The 20,049-nt window shown below is 35.9% G+C and overlaps 1 long non-coding RNA gene across 1 annotated transcript in view; it reads right to left on the bottom strand.

The window, feature by feature from the left end:
• Positions 1–1,398: 1,398 nt before the first annotated feature.
• LOC118908017 (uncharacterized) overlaps positions 1,399–20,049 on the bottom strand; it is a 252,914-nt gene continuing 234,263 nt past the window's right edge. Inside the window, exons 3-4 of the long non-coding RNA XR_005023060.2 lie at positions 13,670–13,767; positions 1,399–2,529 (exon numbers count right to left, since the gene is read on the bottom strand). This is a non-coding gene — a long non-coding RNA (uncharacterized LOC118908017). The remainder of the gene's footprint in view (positions 2,530–13,669; positions 13,768–20,049) is intronic.

Raw genomic sequence — 20,049 nt, 5'->3', positions numbered from 1 at the left:
ATATAGAGGCAAAGTTGCTATATTTTATAGGCTGTAAGTCAATCCAAACTTGAAGAATATTGTGTTAAGTTAAAGATGTATATTGTAACACCTGGAGGAAACACACACACACACACACACACAGATACACACTGTCAAAAAAGTTCAAATGGTAAACTAAAAAAGTTTGTTTACAACAGAAGGCATAGAGAGAATGAAGAATGAATAGACAGACAGAAAGAAGACTGAACATAACAGAATACCATCAACTGTCTGACCTAAATCCAATCTTATAAATAATTCCATTAAATATGAATGGAATAAATATTTTAAACAGAAGGCAGAGAGTGTCAGACTGTTTTAAAAAGCAACAGGCAACTACATGATTTCTAAAAGTGATGTATTTGAAATTCAAAGTAACAAATTTACAGGAAAAGGATGGAAAAAGAAATTCAATGCAAATAACAACTAGGGGTTAGCTGGGGTGGATATATTACTATTGGACAAAGAAGTTTTAAGATTTAAGTAACAGTAAGGTAAATTATGAGAAACAAAATAGGATATTTTATAATTATAAAATGTCAATACAGCTGGAAGGTACAACAATTAAAAATACATATGTACCTAACAACATCTGTTCTCTTCATGTCCCCATGTCACATTGTGGTAATTTTTGCAATATGTCTAACTTTTTCATTATTTTTTTATTATGGTAATCTGTAATCTTTGATGTCACTATTGTAATTGTCTATGGTGTCGCAAACTGTACCCATAAAAGACATCAAACATAATCGATAAATGTGTGTGCTCTGACTGTTCCACAAACTATCCGTTCCCCTTTATCTCTCCCTCCTCAGACCTCCCTATTCCCTATTCAGGCCTCCTGAGACACAATATAGAAAGTTCTTCTGCTTGTCTGTAGTGTTAAATCTTTTTGTATCACTTATCTGGTATATAATATCTAATATATTTTGGAAAAATGCTTATACAGACTTCCATAGAAAGTAAGCTTCTTGCTCTGTTTATACAGGAATTTCATAACAACTGTATTGCTTAGAATTCCATTAGTGTAGTTTTCACACAATACTACTGAGAGACAGGAGGTAAATGGATGAATAAATAGGTAGAGGGATGGAGGAATAGACAAAAAGTAAGTATTTCCTGTAGATTCTTGATAGTATTCCATGGATAGTCTCTAGCCAGTCAACTCTTCTCATTTTATAAAATACTAGGATATTAAAAAAAAATAAAATGTTCCTTTTGGACTCTAGCTATTACATTACATGAGAGGAAATCAGAATTTAAAACACACATGTATATACACAAAATGAAAAATAAACTTATTTTAAATAACAAAAAAAGAAATAGATTTTATTGAAAAAGAGCAAAAATAATTTATTTAATTTACCATTCCTTAAAAATACATTTAAAAAGAAGAGCGGGGAAGAACAGTAGTGTTTTATAATGCTGCTGCTGATACAGACTTCCAAATGAAAATATAAATGCTACTGTTAAGACAGAATGGATCTAGCATAACAAAATTCTAAAGGCATAAAGGAAGTGGACCATTAAAACAAAATTAGTGAAATAAGTAGAATGCTAAAGAACCTTAACAAACACCAAATACCTTGTTTTAAACCATGACAAGTACATTCCCAAGAGATGACTGACCAACATGAAACTCCTAGCAGAAATTAATGACTAGTACCTAATGTTCTGGAAAAACCCAAAGGATTACACTGAAGAGAACTGAGTAATGGGGTTTACTTCATATGGCTTCTTCCCCAATACTCCTCACTCCTGCCTGCCACCCCAAAATAGTAGTGTAACATAAGTTTAAAGGAAACATTATTTTTAAGTTGAATTATAAGTGCATACAAAACTTCCATATTCTTGAAAATTATGTAGTATTCTTCTATTAATGAATTCCCAAGTGAGATACAAGGATATAACTTTTATTTTTGTATTTTTAATCAGGTAACAAATAAGTTGACAACATTGAGCAGTCTTTTCCTTTTTTCCTGGCCAGGTTCTAAAATTATTGTCCAGGTAGAATCTTAGTTAGTAGTTGCTTCCTCACTACATGAGAACTTTACTTTTTGTGCTAGGAAGCCTATTTCCAAATATTCCATAGAGTAATTTGACTCTCTTCTTTCAACTAGGGATGCTTTCTTATGGTCATGATTCCGTGAGATGATATTTCATCAGATTAGCGAAATTATACATATTTTACTTAATGCCCTTTGGGTTTTAACAGAGGTGACCAGAGTAATACATTTTTTATTATGATTTGAAAAGCCACCAAGTCACTTGATTTCCTAAAATAATCTGTTACCGGCAAAATAGAAGCTTCTATTTTTATACAAACATGGGTTTACACAGATGAGTAATGAAGATTAAAACGTGACCACAGATTGTTGAATTCTTAACTAAAGTTTGATTATAAATTTAAATCCCAGAGTAGAGTTGATGCTAGGACTGAGTCAGAGAATATATAAAATGAGCTTAGATGATCTTGTGGTGCCAAAGATTTTGTAGTATGAGGAAACACTGGAAACAAACAAAACAAAATAACAGTTGGTGACAGAGAAAGGAGGTATGTCAAAGAGACACAAGAGCTCCCAATGGCCAAAGCTAACACAATCTGAGCAACAAAATAAATAACATTGCACTGGTTATAAAGTATATATTTACTTTATAGAAAAAAGTGACTGAATAAATAAGTGAATGAAAGAGGATAAATGTGTGCAGAAAACTTCCAAATGTATGTGGATACTCCCCCTCGAAGAGGCGGATCAATAACAACCCATTCCTTGTGCGTAGGCTGCAGATAGTGACTTCCTCCAAAGACTACAGTATGAAAAAAGGGAAAAAAGAGAACTTTACAATGGAGAAATGTGACATACCCTACTTCATCTAGCTAGTATATGTCAGGTTTACCTCTGTGGTTTTCCTCCTGAAATCATACTCCCAGTTTAATCACAAGAGAGACATCAGACAAACCTAAATTGAGGGGAATTCTACAAAATACCTTGCCAGTACTCCTCAAAACTGTCAAGTCCATCAAAACAAGGGAAAGGCTGAGAAACTGTTGGAGCCAAGAGGAGACTAAGTAGACAAGAAAACAAAACATAATGTGGTATCCTGAATGGTGTCCAGGAACATAAAGGACATAAGCTAAATTCTATCAAAATGCGAATGAAGAACAAACTTTAGTTAATAATAATGCATCAACACTGGTTCATTAGTTGTGACAAATGTATTATACTAATAAGGGAAACTGGATATATGGAAAATACCATCTTTGTACTTTTCTATGAATCTAAAAGTATTATACAATAAAAAGTTTGTTTAAAAAAGCTTAATGTCATATTTAATTTTGAATACATTCTGAGTGGGATACTTATATTCTACCACATAGTGATTCTACAATAAATTTTGAAAGAGAATTCCACATACTTTTTAGATGCAATCTTTAACCACATGGTGAATGAAAAATAATCATGCCCCAGATATCTCCAAAGGTTGTTAACACTACGAAACATTTCCTTAAGAAATCTGCAGCTTGATCACTCACAGCTCAGTAGCAACTTCAGATTTTATGATAAAACAGGGTGCCTATTAATTTAGCAATAAAAGAAAATCTCCTGAAAATCTTAAACTTGGATAATCTTTTCATCGTTAGACCAGCAGCTTGCCTCCTAAATAAATGGCTCATTTAGCTATTCGCCCACTCCCTAGTGTCTTTCTTGCAGATGAATACAAATCCAGTCACCAATTCTATTAGCATGACAGGATCAGAATCAGCATTTCAACATTTATTTGTACGATCAAAGCCTCAAATTGTAAGAACTGCAGGTTTCATATGAAACTAATATCCCCATGAAGGAGCTGCTGGAAAGATCCGATCCAATTATAACAGAAGTCGAATTCCCAGGATTTTCACAGTAGCTAGAGTGTCGTCCTTCAAGTAGAGGAGCCAACCCTCTTGCTTGGCAACACCATCACATGGACTGTGTCTTTTGCTTTGAGACAGCTTGAAGATTTTGAGCCTGCACTTGTGAAATAGTTTTAGTAGCACTTCTGAGTATTGGGATTATGAAAAAGATTCTGTTTTTAAAACTGGAAAGCAATTTACTTTTTAACCTTGACCAATTCATATTCCAGCTGCTTTCTGTTATGTCGAATAAGATAAGCAAACATAAAAACAGTCTATATATTTAGCATTATTATTTTGAATGCAATGGGCAATGAAAAATGACTACCCACCACAGACCAACTAATTATTTGCCATGATTTTCAACATTGTGGGAAAGGAGAGAATGTCTTTCTGAGAAGCAGATCATGCATCATTTTTAAAAACCTACACATTTGATAGATCTATTGTTTTTATAAAACAATTTCAAATTCTGTAAAGTCTTACATAAAATAGAGTGAGAAGTGTATGCTAAAAGCTTTGAGAAACACCATTGAATATTTAAATATTTAGTTTACATATTTGAACATTGACTTCTAGTTTCAGTTCTTCCACTGCCTTTTTGGAATCTTCAGTTTGTAAAAATAGCCTCTTTCCTTAGGGTTCTCATCTATGACCAAGGATAATTATGATTTGCTGGACACCAGGGAGGGTTGGCACACTCTGAGAGGCTGATATTCCTGCTCCTGGGGAGGACAGACATACTCTATCACATCTGCTGAGACCCAATACAGAGGCAGCAGTTTGAAAGGTTTAACAGCAATGGAAAACATGCCAGAGAGGCAGGAGCCAGCAGGAGCATTCTCCAGAGGAGAAAGCATGGGTGGATGACACTTCTCCAGTCTCCCTCAGCCCAGCTGTTTGGGTGCTTGTGGGGGGCAGCAAATGCTCCACCCCCCTCTCTGGTGACTCAGCCTCATGGTGGCACTCTCCTGTACATCCACTCTACCTGGTCTGCTCTGCCTAGCAGTGGCCCAACTTTGCTGCTTGTCAGGTGGATAATGAACCACACTTTCCTAGCCCTCCCTCAGACCAACTGGTTGGGTCCTTGTGGGAGCCAGATCTACCCTCTCCAGCTTCCCAACTGGCTGTCAGCCTGGCATTGGTGCTCCCCTGGGTTCTCACCCTGAGAGGCAGCTCAGCCTAGCAGCAGGCCACCATCACTGACCGACAGACAGAGGATAGCCCTGCCAACAATGAAATCCCAGCAGAAGCACCTCATGCCACACAAAGGGCATAAAGAAGCAGGCTGGGGGATCAGTCACAGCCAGCAGACAGGCAGAAAGTGGGACACCCATAGTCCACCAAGAGCAACTATTGCTCAGCCATAAAAGGGAACCAGTAACAGAGAGTCCTGAGCTTCTGAGCACCACAGGACACCCACTTCATAAAGCCATTACTTTCAAGACCAGAAGGCATAGCTGATCTGTCTAACACAAACCCAGACAAAATGAGGAGGAAGAGGAATGTGTTCCAAACAAAAGAACAGGAAAAGACACCAGAAAAAGGACTAAATTGAATGGGGAGTAGCAACCTTCTTGATAAAGAATTCAAAGTAACAGTCATAAAAATGCTTGCTACACTGGAAAAAAGAATTGATGATCTCAGCAAGAACTTCAACAAAGATATAGAAAAAATGAAAAAGAGTCACTCAAAGTTGAAGAATGCAAACACTGAAATAAATATTATAGATGGAATGAATATTAGAGTACTGGAAGCAGAAGAAAGAATTAATGTGATGGAAGCTAGAACAGTAAAGTAACAGAGCTGAGGAACAGGGAGAAAAAATGATTTCTAAAAATGAGAAGATGATAGGAGAACTGTGTGACAACTCTGAAAAGTGGAGAAGAGAGAAACAAAGGAATCGTTGTTTCTTTGAAGAAATAATAGCTGAAAACTTCCCCAAGCTGAGGAAGGAAATAGACACCTAGGTCTTGGACATTCAGAGAGCCCATAAGAGGAGGAATCCCAGGAAGACAACACCAAGACATATAGTAATTTAAATGGGAAATATTAAAGATGGAATCTTAAAAGTGGCATGAGAGAGGCAGACAGTTATCTATAAGGGAAACACCATAAGGCTATTAGCAGATTTCTCAGCAGAAATTTTAAGGCCAGAAGGGATGGCATGAAATATTTAATGTATTAAAGAGAAAAATGTACAATCAAGAAACCTCTATCCAGCAAGGTTATCATTCAGAATTGAAAGAGAGCTTAAAAGTTTCCCAGAGAAACAAAAGTTAAGGGAATTCACCACCACTAAACTGGCCTTACAGGATATGTTAAAGGGACTTCTGTAGATGGAAATGGTCTTAGGTCTAAATATTTTTCATCAGTGAAAATAAGCCAACAGTAAACGTAGTAGACCAATTACTTACTAAGCAAGTATGAAGTTAATAAAACAAAAATAGTAAAGTCAACTATACATAAAATCAGTCAAGGGATATACATACAAAGGGTGTAGATTATGATGTCTTACACATAAAGTATGGAGGAGGAAGAATAAAAAGTAGTACTTCTAGTTTGTGTTCAAAATAGGGCAGCCATAAACTTAATATAGATTTTTATATATTTAGGAAAATATGTATGAACCTCATAAGCCATAAACCTAAAGCTGACAATAGATAGACAAAAATGAAAAGAAATCCAAGCATAACACTACAGAAAACCATCAAATAACAAAAGAAGAGTATAAGAGAGGGAGAAATCAACAGAGAGGAACTACAAAAATAACCAGAAAACAATTAATAATGTGGTAGTAAGTACAGATCTATCAATAATTACCTTAAATGTAAATGGACTAAAAGCATCAATCAAAAGACATAAGGTGACAGAATGGATAAAAAAAAAATAGACCCATCTGTATGCTGCCTACAAGACTCATTTCAGAGCTAAAGACATACATAGAGTGAGTGAAGGGATGGAAAAAAGATATTCCATGCAAATAATAGGGAGTAAAAAGCAGTAGTAGTAGTACTTAGACAAAACAGACTTCAAAACAACAAAAGAAGAGACAAAGAAGGACATTATATAATGATAAAGGGATCAGTCCAGCAAGAGGATATAACAATTGTAAACAACTATGCACCCAAAATAGGAATACCTAGATATATAAATCAAATACTAACAGACCTAAAGGGGAAACGGACAGTAGTATGATAATATTAGAGGGCTTTAAGACCCCATTTACATCAATGGATAGATTAACCAGGCAGAAAATAAGGAAACAGAGGCACTGAACAACACACTAGATCAGATAGATTTAAAAGATATACGAAGAATGTTACACTCAAAAGCAGCAGGATACACATTTTCTTGAGTACACATGGAATGTTCTCCAGAGGGATCTCATATTAGGATACAAAAAGAGGCTCAATAAATTAAAAAAGATTGTAATTGTATCAATCATCTTTTCAGATCACAATGGTGTGAAATGAGAAATCAATTAAATTAAGAAAATAAACACATTGAGGCTAAACAACATGTTTCTAAATAATCAATGGATCAATGAAAAAATCAAAGACAAAATACATGGGAACAAATGAAAACAAAAATACAACAGTTCAAAATATGTGGGATGCCACAAAAGCAGTTCTAAGAGGGAAGTACATAGCAATATAAGCCTACCTCAAGAAACAAGAACAATCCCAAATAAATAGTCTAAGCTCACAAGTAAAGAAACTAGTAAAAGAACAAATGAAACCCAAAGTTAGTAGAATGATGGACATAATAAAGGTCAGAACAGAAATAAATAAAATAGAGAACACAAAACAATAGAAACAAATCAATGAAACCAAGAGCTGCCTCTTTGAGAAGATAAACAAAATAGACAACCCCCTAGCCAGGTTTACCAAGAAAAAAAGAGAGGACACAAATAAACAAAATCAGAAACAAAAAAGCAATTACAACTGACATCACAGAAATACAAAGAATTATTAGAAAATTCCATAAAAATTTTTATGCCAATAAATTGGATAACCTAGAAGAATTGGATAAATACATAGAGAAGTACAACCTTCCAAGACTGACCCAGGAAGAAACAGAAAATCTGAACAGACCAATTACCAGTAAAGAAACTGAACTGGTAATAAAAAAGCTCTCAACAAACAAAAGTCCAGTACCAGTACCAGATGACTTCACAACTGAATTCTCCCAAACATTTAAGGAAGAGATAACATCCGTCCTTCTTATCAAAAAAACTGAAGAGGAAGGAACATTTCCACACTCATTCTATGAGGCCAGCATCACTCTAATACCAAAACCAGACAAAGGCAGTAAAAAAAGGAAAATTACAGACTAATATATGTGATGAACATAGATGCAAAAATCCTCAACAAAATATTAGCAAACCAAATTAAAAAATTATCATCCATCATGACCAAATGGGATTTATACCAGGGATGAAAGGATGTTACAACATTCATAAATCAGTCAATTTAATGCATCCCATTAAGAAAAGGAAGGATGAAAACTATATGATCTTCTTATTAGATGTTGAAAAACATTTGACAAAATTCAGCATCCATTCATGATAATAAAAACTCTTAACAAAATAGGTATAGAGGTCAAGTACCTCAACATAATAAAGGCTATATATGACAAACCCACAGCTAACATCATAATGGCAAAAAGCTGAAAGCTTTTCCTCTAATACCAGGAACAAGACAAAGATGCCCACCACTTTTATTTAACATAGTACTGGAAGCCCTAGCCACAACAATCAGATAAGAAAAATAGATAAAAATTATCCAATTGGTAAGGAAGAAGTAAAACTTTTGCTATGTGCAGATGACATGATACTATGTGTAGAAAACCTTAGACTCCACCAAAGAAACTATTAGAACTAATAACTGGATTCAGCAAAAACAGGATACAAAATTAATATACAGAAATCTGTTGCATTCCTATATACTAACAATGGACTGGCAGAAAGAGATACCAAGAAAATAATTCCATTTACAATTGCATCAAAAGAATAAAATCCCTAGGAATAAGCTTAACCAGAGTTGAAAGGTCTGGACTCTGACAATTATTTTTTCATTGATGAAAAAACTGAGAAAGACACAAAAAAATGGAAATCTTTCCCATGCTCATGGATAGGAAGAATTAATATTGCCAAATGGCCATCCTGCCCAAAGCAATTTACAGATTCAATGCTATCCCTATCAAAATATCAATGGCATTTTTCAATGAACTAGAGCAAAAATAATCCTAAAATTTATAGGAACCACAAGAGACCCTGAATAGTTAAAGCAATCTTGAGAAAGAAAAACAAAGCTAGAGTGTATCAAGCTCCCTGACTTCAAGCTATACTGCAAAGTTACAATAATCAAAACAGTATGGTTCTAGCACATGAATAGACCCATAGATCAATAGAACAGAATAAAGAGCCCAGAAATAAACCCACATGTATATGTTTCAATTAATACATGACAAAGGAGCTATGAATATACATTAGGGAAAAGACAGTTTCTTCAATAAATGGTATTGGGAAAACTGAACAGCCACAAGCAAGTGAATGAAACTGTATTACTTTCTAATACCATATACAAAAGTAAACTGAAAATGAATTAAAGACCTAAATATAAGACATTAAACCATAAGACTCTTTGAGGAAAACAGAGAGAAAAATCTCCTGAACATAAGCATGAGCAATTTTTTTTCTGGACACATTTTCCTGGGCAACTGAAATAAAAACAAAAATAAACAAGTGTGAATACATCAAACTAAAAAGCTTCTGTATAACGAAGGACACTATCAACAAACAGAAAGGCAACATACAGTATGGAACACACAATAAATTCATAAATGATATACCTGATAATGGGTAAATATCTAAGATATATAATGAATTTATATGCCTCAACACAAAAAAGCAAATAACTCAGTTAAAAAAATGGGCAGAGAACCTGAATAGACATTCCTCCAAAGAACACATACAGATGGCCGACAGGCGCATGAAAAGATGCTCCACATTGTTAAACATCAGGGAAACGCAAATCAAAACCACAATGAGATACCATGTCACATCAGTCAGAATGGCCACTATCCAAAAGACAAGAAATAACAAGTGTTTTGAGGAGGTGGAGAAAAGGGAACCCCCCTACACTGATTGTGGGAATGTAAATTGGTGCAGTCAATGTGGAAAGCAGTATGGAGGTTCCTCACAATCTAAAAAGAGGTATACTGTATCATTCATAACTCTCTTTCTAGGAATTTACACAAAGAAAAAAAAATCTCTTTTTGGAAAATATATATGCACCCTAATGTTTATTGCCACATTATTTACAATAGCTAAGATATGGAAGCAATCAGAGTATCTACCACTAGATGAATGGATGAAGAAGAGGTGCTACATATACACCGTGGAATATTATTCAGTCATAAAGAAAGAAATCCTGCCATTTGAAACAACATGGATGGACCTAGTGGATATTATGCTGAGTGAAACAATTTAGGTGGAGAAGGACAAATACCATATGATATTGTTTACATGTGGAATCTAAAAACAAAAAAAACCAAAATGAACTTAAAAAAGCAATAGATTCATAGACACTGTGAAGCAACTGGTGATTATCATGGGGGAGGGTTGGGGCAGGTGGGTGAAATAGGTGAAGGGGATAAAGAGGCAGAAAATATAAATCAGTCATGGGGATGAAAGTACAGAATAGAGAATATAGTCAATAATTCTGTAGTATTTTTTATGTTGATAGACTGTAACTACAAATAGTTGGGGTGAGGATTTAATAATGTATAACTATTGAATCACTATGTTGCATACTTGAGACCAATATAATATTGTATATCTACTAAACTTCAATAAAACCACAAAAAGTTTTAAAACAAAAAAATAATAAAAATAAAAAGCCTGAACCATATTTCAGAATGCTACCAGCATTGTGGAATTTATAATTTTTAAGAATGTCTTCACCTGGAGAATTCTGTTATCTTATTATCCAATCTCTCTCTATTCCCTGATTTTCTCTTCATTTTTTATTGAGGATCTGAAACATGGTTACTTTAAACAAACATTTTTGATTTACATTGTCTTTAGGCTACTAAGTTAACTTACTATCCCTTGGACTTAGAAATGATTACAGAAAAGGGGTCCCCCCCCAAGTACACAGCATTCACTCACTCAGTTTCTCATTAATTCAAAAAGCATGAATTGCATATGACATATAAGGCACTATAGGATACAAAGAAAAATAAAATTCAGACTCAGTTCTTAAGCAGCTCAGATTCTGATGGAAGTCAGAAAAAAGAAAGAAATAAGAAAACCCCAAGCAAACAATAACTACTGTGATAAGCAGTGGTGTGTTAGCAAAATTAAATATCCTGGTCTCTGGAGCACAGAGAAAAGAGGTAATAATGGTTTGTATAGTTTTCCAATTTCAATGATATAAGTAGTCCCACCATGGTCAATTTCAAGATACCTTGTGATATGGCTGAATGTGGAGCTAGGAACAAATGCATACAATTGGCTCTTATCAGCTGGCTACAGCACACCCCTGACATAGAGGAGAGGTTCACAGTATGAGTAGTCATAAGACAGACACCTGACTCTGTGTAGATCTGGGAAAGACTGCAGAACAGGGAATCCTGTAGTTAAGATTTGCAGGACAAGTAGGCATCAGTCTAATAGGCAAAGTAGAAAAAAGTTTTATGCAGAGGGAACAGCATGTGCAAAGCAAGGAGTGACTTGTAGAAGAGAGAACAGGAAAGATTTTCTTAAAAGTCCAGATAGAATATAATAGGCTTTGAAGGCCAAGATAAAAAGTTGAGGATACAATGTAGTTATATACAATATAACTAGAAATTCCAGCCATTTGAGAATAACAGTTTGTGGGCTATAAAAAACCAGGCAACTGACTAGATTTGGTCTACAGGCAATAGTTTGCTGACCTCTGTTCTAGAAGAAGGTAGAGACTACAGGCAAATTGAACAAAAGGCTCCCTTCTAAAAAGTGGGTATTTTTTCTCACTCTCTTATAATGTATAATAGAGCCAACAAGTCCACCTAACAGATTTCTGGAAGTAGCATTTTAATTGGTTTGATCCCACACTCCCTGATCCAGGAGAACTAAGAAGTGTTGGTGAGTAACATCAAGTAAATAAAATTCTCCTCACTCCTTTTATGTATCAAAATACACATCACTATACGTTGGATGCCATGATACTCTTGCCAAGTCAGGAAGGAGTATAGATTTTAGAAATTATGTCAATGGTACATTGATGTACGTAAACCATCACCTTACATAAAGTGCGGAATACAGGAAAACTCATATTCTTTAATATGACTAGATCAGCTTGAAAACATTTAAGTGCTTGGCACAATGTTGGAGCAAAGACATCCATCTATTGACATTAATCTTTTCTGGTCAAAATCTTGGAGGATAATCTTTTCTTGGTTTTAGCACTTCTAAAACATATAAAAGCCTTATAGGGGCTAATTCTCAAAGGATCTGACAGCCTCTCCTTATAAACAAAGAGAAGAATCTTGTGCCAGAAAGTAAGGAAGTACTTAGACCTGTTGGGCACATGTCCAAAGGGCACAGGAACCCTTCTCTTTGTTTACATCTTTGTTTACTGCTCCTTTCATCAGAGCTGAAAAAGTTATGATGGTCAAAAATGTATTTGAGTAAAAAATGAATATATAAAATATTATTGGATTATAACAACAGTATAAAACTGCATGAGTTTACAAAAGTTGAATAAATAAATGAAGGAGAGGAGATCTCTTTCATTCAGAAGAATAGCAACTATAAATGTAGAAAGGATGAAGCAAATAGAAAAATCACTATTAGAACACAATAATGATTATCACAAGCAAAATCTACCAATGGGTGTAAAACTAGTGGTGAAAAACCTTTCGAAGAAACAGGGTATTTGCATAATCTCAAAATACCTACCTCAAGATATTTAGTAATTACAAAGATAACACCTGGCAGATATGACCTTAACCAACTGTTCAAGGTTAACATCACCAGTAGTAAGACATCTCAACATCTCATACCCCATCATATGGTACACTGAGATTATATCACTTCTGCGCTATTCTTGCCAAAATATGCAACCTCAGTCTAATCATGAGAAAAAACATCAAACAAAACCAAACTGAGGGACATTCTACCTGACCAATATTCTTCAAATATGTTAAGGTCATGAAAGGCAAGGAAAGACTAATGAACTGACAGACTGAAAACGACTCAGGCAACATGCAGTGGTGTCCTGGGTTGGATCCTGGAACAAAAGGACATTAGTAAAAAAAGAAAACAAAAAAACAAAAAAACAAAGCCAAAAACTTGTCTATATTATAAAGTTAATAGTTTAATTAATATACTTTACCAGTGTTAATGCCTTGGTCTTGTTAATTGTATTACAGTTATTCAAGATACTAACATCACTAACATCAAGGGACTCTGGGTGAGGGGTATACTAGAACTTTCTGTATTATTTTTTAAACTTTTCTGAAGTCCACCATTACTTCCAAATAATAAGTTAAAAAAATAAGAGAAAGATGCTGAATTAACATATTTAATTTACGGTATGTTTCCCTTTGTTGGGTATATTGGAATTGAAATTTTATTCATTAAATCTATGCTCCAACCTGTTTAAGGAGGAGATTAGAGCATATCATGCATACAAGTGTACTTCTAGGCCAGGGCTAGTTTTGTAAGATCTCAGGAATTGTCCATGGAGTAGATATAATTACCCCCATTTTACATTCAGTGGTATGGAGTCTTTAAAATGGAAGCCCCATGAGGGAGGACAGGAAGTTTTGTCTTCTTTATTTATTGCCATGTCTTCAGCCTGTAACATATTTCACAGCATATGTTATGAAAATATTTTGAAATAAATGAATGAATGGAAGCTTAAAGAGATTAAGCAATTTATTCACATAGCTGGAAAATGGAATGGCAGGTTTTTACCCCAGAAATGTTTGAGTTTGAGGACAAACTCTTACCCACTGTACTAGACAATACAGGTCTTAAGATCTTAAAAGACAGAACAGTTGCAATACATTTTTGTGTTCACTGCTCATTTATACCAGTCAATCCATAAAAGACAGAGGAACAAGGAAATCCAAGGAGACTGCTAGTCTGACTGCTTCAAAACTTGTTTTTTTATCCATTTGCTCAAGCAATTAAAAAGTGGAAATATCTAGAAAGAACCTAGCAATTTTTCAGTAAACCAGGACTACACATCAGAATGATACAAAAATATATTCTGAGAAATGGCATACAAAGCAGTACCACAGAGGTATGGCTTCCACTTTAAACAGTTAGTAGGACATTGCTCATGGTTTTGGCTAAATTTGATTCACCTTCCATGGAGTAGTTTTGTGGAATTTTCTCCAACTATTTGGCTGAGTTTATTTGAATTTGTCTCAAAGGTAAAACTTGAATAATATTTTCATTTCTTTACCACAGAACGTGACAATTAATTTAAATCACATCTCATATTGCATTGTAGCACCTCTGGGACTAGACATTTTATTTCTGTGTTATGTTACTTTGGAAAAGATTCTATGGCAAATTGAGAGCCTAGATAATGTGGTGGAAAGAGCTCTGGACTGAAAGTCAGAAAAAGGAGCTAGCTCCACTGCTAACTAGTTGTGTGACCTCCAGCAAGTGATTTAAACATATCTGAAACTCAGTTTCTGCACCTCTCAAGTGGGAACAATAATTTCTTGGTCTTCTTACACAAGGTTGGTTTAAAAATAAAATGACAGAAAGTATGTGAATATGTCTTCCAAATTTTAAAGCACTATTCCCAAGTTAAAAAAAAAAAAGTGAGGGAGATATCAGAAAGGTAGCTTATTTATAAGTTATTGGAAATAACATAAAAGGAAGTTACTGGAAATTCTTTTTATAGTACCTTTTAGGTTTTTAATTTGTGAATGCTTTGCTTGATACAGGTATTCTACTTTTCTATTAAACTATTCAAATTTGTTCTCAGCATTAAGTATTATGATGAGTATTTACAAAATAAACATTTTCCAAAATTTTATATAATTTCCTACATCATGCAGTGTTTCTAAGTGTTTCTTAGAAATATTAGGATAATGCCTTTAAATTAGAAGCTTTTTGCTTTTTTTAAAGGACATAGCCTTTTAAGATTGTATGAAATGTTATATCTTTTAAAAAATAGAAATAAAGATTAATCTCCAGGTAATCATTAGTCCATTTTTAAACATCCCCCAAATTCACTTGGAAAGTAAGGACACAGTTGATTACCAACATCCAATGACTGTCACCAAAAGAAAAAAAAGAGAGAAAGAGAATAAAACAAAAACAAAATTCATATTATTCAAGCCAGTCATTTGTGTTAATTAGTTCATTGAACTTTTAAGAAATATTCCATTAGTAAAGTATTATGAAAATAAGCCTGAATCAGATGTCTTGGATTTAAATGCCATCAGGGGATAGGCAATGTGCAAATCAGTAAGGCATTGAGCTGGGGACCACACTGAAGGCTCTAGAATCCTACCTGTCCCCATGGAATGCACTCAAATTCAACCTTGACAAAGAAGTTGAGAATTGGAGTTTCTCAGTGAAAGCTTAAATATTTAAAAGTCACAACAATTCCAAGTTTTTATTAAACTGTATGAGCCAAAAAAATGGTCCATGGGGTCACCAGTTTGAGACCTCTGTTTTTTTTTTCATCATAATTGATCTATTGACTTGGATTATGAATATATTATTTAACTAGCCATTTTAGACTTTAGAGCCATTTACAGTCATTAGATTAGAGAGTCATTTTGAGAACCTCTGATACAAAAAAGCCATAATATTGGAACAAAGCATCACTGGCATTAGAAAAGGGCCTTTGCTTTACAAAAATACTCACCTGAGGAAAACAAGGAAGTAGACAGCTATTCTGCACATTTAAAATAAAACTGCAACAATTATGCATAATGTTTCTAGCTTATAGAGGCTGCCTGCCTCAATTTCTCTACTCAGAGGTTCTTAGAATTTAATTATATGACAGTAAACAATAATTAAAGGTAAGTGAATAAACCTCACATTGGTAAATCAATATGACATTCCTCTACACACTATCAAACTTCCTCAATTCTAACTGACTCAAATATTATTTTTGACTGAAAAGAAGTAACAGCTGTAGCTGTGTCTTCTGACATAGGTGTGTTTGGTATACCTTTACCAAAGAGTATCTGTCCATTCAACAGATAGAAATCTAATGGCAATATTCCGAGTGACACTGCCACTTCCCATTTTCCATTTCGCACCCAAGTCAGTGAAAGAGCTACCAAGATTTCCACCATTGAAGTATGGTACCCCTTCCAAACCTCTCCTTTTAAATCTTCTCCCACCCTGCACCTTCCCACCATCTTAGGGATTTGACTGTTACAATTTTCCGCCACCCATTCCTCTCCCACTAACCAACCCCCTTTATGATTATTATATTATTCAAGTTTAACCTTTGAGACAAATTCAAATATGTTATCTGAGCCTTCTGAGAAAAGAAAAGTGAAAAGAAGTTTCTGCTTTCAAAACCAGTTGGAAATTCCTGTCTTAATATTTGTCTATAGCTTTGCTTCTATTTTCCAAATGATCTGGGTTTGGCAAAACCCTTTTGGTTACATAATAAACAACAGCAAAACATTCCATAAGGGAGAGGGAAAACCCAAACCAGCTCTTCCAGGAAGTCTATAAACACTGGACACTTACAGTCCAGCCCAAATAACCCTCCCCCCAGAGGAGCCCTACTTCCCTTCCTAAATAAGCGGTATAGTGGACACACATTGCCGTCACTTGAGATGGCACCTTGTTTTATTCCCTGTCCCTTCCCATAGTCCTGTTGTGGGCTGACTGGGAGACTCTAGTCATATCTAAAGCCCAAAGATCTTAGGGTAGAACCTGAACTCAGAGTGAAAATGTCAAATTATTTTTCAGCCTTCTAGGTAGATGTCATTATATCTTTATTTTACAAGGAAAGCAGCCAAGGCACAGCATGACAAACTGATTTGAAGAAGATTCCACAACTGTAAATTCTGAATCTCGGGTTAAAATCCTGCTATTCTGTTTTCAAAGCCCCTTCCCTTAACTCCTGTACTGCGCCTCCACTGCTCCATTTTCTATTTCTTTATGAAATGCCTAATTCTGGGAATGTGTTTCTGTTTGACTTTGAAACAAGATGTGGGTATTGGCCTGAGACTAGAATCCTCCATCTCTTTGCGGTGCACAGGCATATGTATTTCTCCAGTTCTGCTCTTACGGTTGCGTATCTTAGAACTTTGATTTCAGTACGGTGAAGAGCTATATTGTTAATCCTTTTACAGGGAGGTGATGATGTGATAGCTCCTGTTAGAAGATCCCTTATTTTTCAATAATATCAGAAGTGAAAATTCAGACTGAAATTACTAGGAACTCTTCATAATGTAAAAGAAAAAAAAAGAGAGACCCTGAAGGAAAAGAAGGCCCTCCATCAGTAACACCACCGCTCTCGGTCATTTTACTGAGTTTTCCACACGTGCTGTCCCAGCCTCACTTATCCACTCTGGCCTGAGAAAGGTACTTGGCCTCCACTGCTGGGTGGTGGCGGGGCCTGTGTCGCTGTTCCTGGGAGCTCTCTGTCTCTGCCAAGGCGGCCCGGGTCCCCTCACAGAGGCCAAGTACCTTTTCTGGGGATGGTTTCTGGCCCTGAGCCATCAGAGCAAGTCTTCCAGGGTGCTACCTAGACCATCAAAGCCTGTTTTCCTGTTCTATTCTCAGTAACACTCAATATTTAGTACCTGAACAACATTTAGGCCTACCGGCCTGTCACCCCGACTAATGATAACGTTTAATCCATCTCTGCTCTTGCAGGTTAAGACTGTCACCTTGCATCTCTGTCATGTTCCCCAGCCTGAGCCCTGTCAATGGAAAGCAGGTCCCTGGGAAACACTCAAAGATGCAACTTGAAACCTCCCAAGATTGTCTTCACACTTCTCTGTCCCTTGAAGGCCAGTTCCTTCATCCTTGGAGTAACCAGGAAATCCATTATTCCCAAAGAAAGTTTCCTAAAATTCTTTGAAAGTGAAGTCCATCTTGATGTGAAGAAGATAAACTATGTACTGTCAAAAGCAATTATCAAGGGTTTCTTGCCCAGGGACATAAAGAGCAGATGCCAAATCTATAGATACTAATAAGTTTACAGCATGTACAGCAGACTATTCATGAGGCCAGTCAGAGTCTAAGAGTGAAACCTGCCTGTCGTCACCAAGAGGCTCTTCACCAGATACTCAGCCGTCAACAAGAGTACCATGTCTTCTCAGCCCCTATGTTCCATGTTCCACTATGCGGTCTTTAAGTGAGCAGCTTTAAGTGAGCAGGTTCAACAGGCCCCACCCACAACACTGTGTCCTAAGTAGTACAGAGGATTCGGGACCAGCTCCTGCCCTTAGGTTCTTCTCTGCACATCAGCGGGGAAAAAAAAAAGATTGCTTTGAACTGCCCTGTTCTGGGGGAGGGTGCAGCTTCTCCTGGCTTTTTACCCTATTTGTGCCCAACCAATCACGCCCAAGCCAAGGACACTGCAGATTTTGCCCCAGCCTTGGAATGGACATGGCTCCCAGGCAAAGATGAGATCAAAGGTATAGATTCAGGCCTAGCGTCTGTGGTCTGTCTCTTCCCAGCTCTAAATGTGCCTTGCTCACTCTATTCTTCCCTTCACAAACACTAGGAATCTTCCTCTTTCCAAGCACCAGGTCCAGGCCCATTCCTATTCCCTCTCAGGGGCTGCTATGTCCACTCTGACTTTCGTTTCCATACCGGTGATATACACTGAGGACCCACAGGTACCTCAATGGGCTCCCTGGACTGTGAGCTCTACTGACTTGTCTGCATAGCCATGGCCTTTGTTTCTCCCACAAGATCCTTGCCTCCAGCAGCTATGGACAACCTCCCAGGATTCTCCCAGATATAGATTTCCCCGTACAATTGGTCTGAAATCCGTAAGAGAGACAATAATAATGCGTTCCATATCCTTATGTCTCCTCTCTCCTCTCCTCAGTGGCTTATCATTATATTCTGGGCTCACTGTAATGAAAAAAAAATGACACCCCAGGTGGTTGTCCCTCATCTGTTTCTGCTTTGTGCCTGTGGGTGTTGTTAGGAACAAAGAGGGGAAGTGAGGGTGGGGAAGACACAAGATGCAAACTCCTGGTGTAAATAATTAGTTATAAAATAGTTTGAGGAAAAAATTGTTTTCTGTAACTTTAGTTACAAATTCTAATTATACAATAAAACCTTGTTCAATAAATTCCTTGTTAGGAATGTTTGACTTTTGCATAATAACTAACATTGTGAAAACAGCATTTCTAACATGTTTAAGGGACGTTAGAGTCACTTCATCCTAAGTCACATAAATACCCTTTGTAAACATCTTTACTTGATGAGCTGATTTACAAATTCTTTATAAATCACTCTAAGCTAAACTTAAGGCAAACCCTTGTTCATATATCTCAAACTCTCAGTCTATAAGATTTAAGTGTATTCCTAAATCCTATTTCCCATCTCTAAGTACTGTCCCTTATGCAACTGAACAGTTTGATCATCTCTTGGATATCAGCCTGTGACATTTTCAGAAAAAGAAAAATCTTATTCCATTTTTACTGCTTTATGGAGATACAATCCAATTTACTTTTTGCCTTCCTTACAATGCACAGAGAAATCAAAAGTTTTATCAAGAAAACATTTACTGCATATTTCCAATTCAAATAGAAATAGCTTTCACTTTTGATCTTGCAAAAAACCTAGGCAAGTGAAGAAGTACAATACTTTCTTTGTGTTGGACTAGGCTGCATGACTGTTACAGAATATGCTTGAGCATTTGAGCTAAGAGACCAGAAGAAGCTTTCCAGCCACATGTTTAAAAGAACAGGCAGCAAAAAATGGCTTAAGTCAATTATAACCCTCCTTTCAGAACCATCTTGTGGGACGAATACTACTATTATCCAGATACGTCTATCTCACAGTCAGCCAACTCTCCTCTTAACTGCCTATGTTTTTGAAATCTACTTACTCTTGAGACTGACCATAAAATCAACACACTGACAGAGGAACAGTTTTAAATTCCAAACATGCACAA

The sequence above is a fragment of the Manis pentadactyla genome, chromosome 7 (genome assembly GCF_030020395.1).
Source record: "Manis pentadactyla isolate mManPen7 chromosome 7, mManPen7.hap1, whole genome shotgun sequence".
NCBI classification, from domain to species: Eukaryota; Metazoa; Chordata; class Mammalia; order Pholidota; family Manidae; genus Manis; species Manis pentadactyla.
The sequence above is the reverse complement of the archived record's forward strand: the minus strand, read 5'-3'. Positions and strand labels throughout refer to the sequence as shown.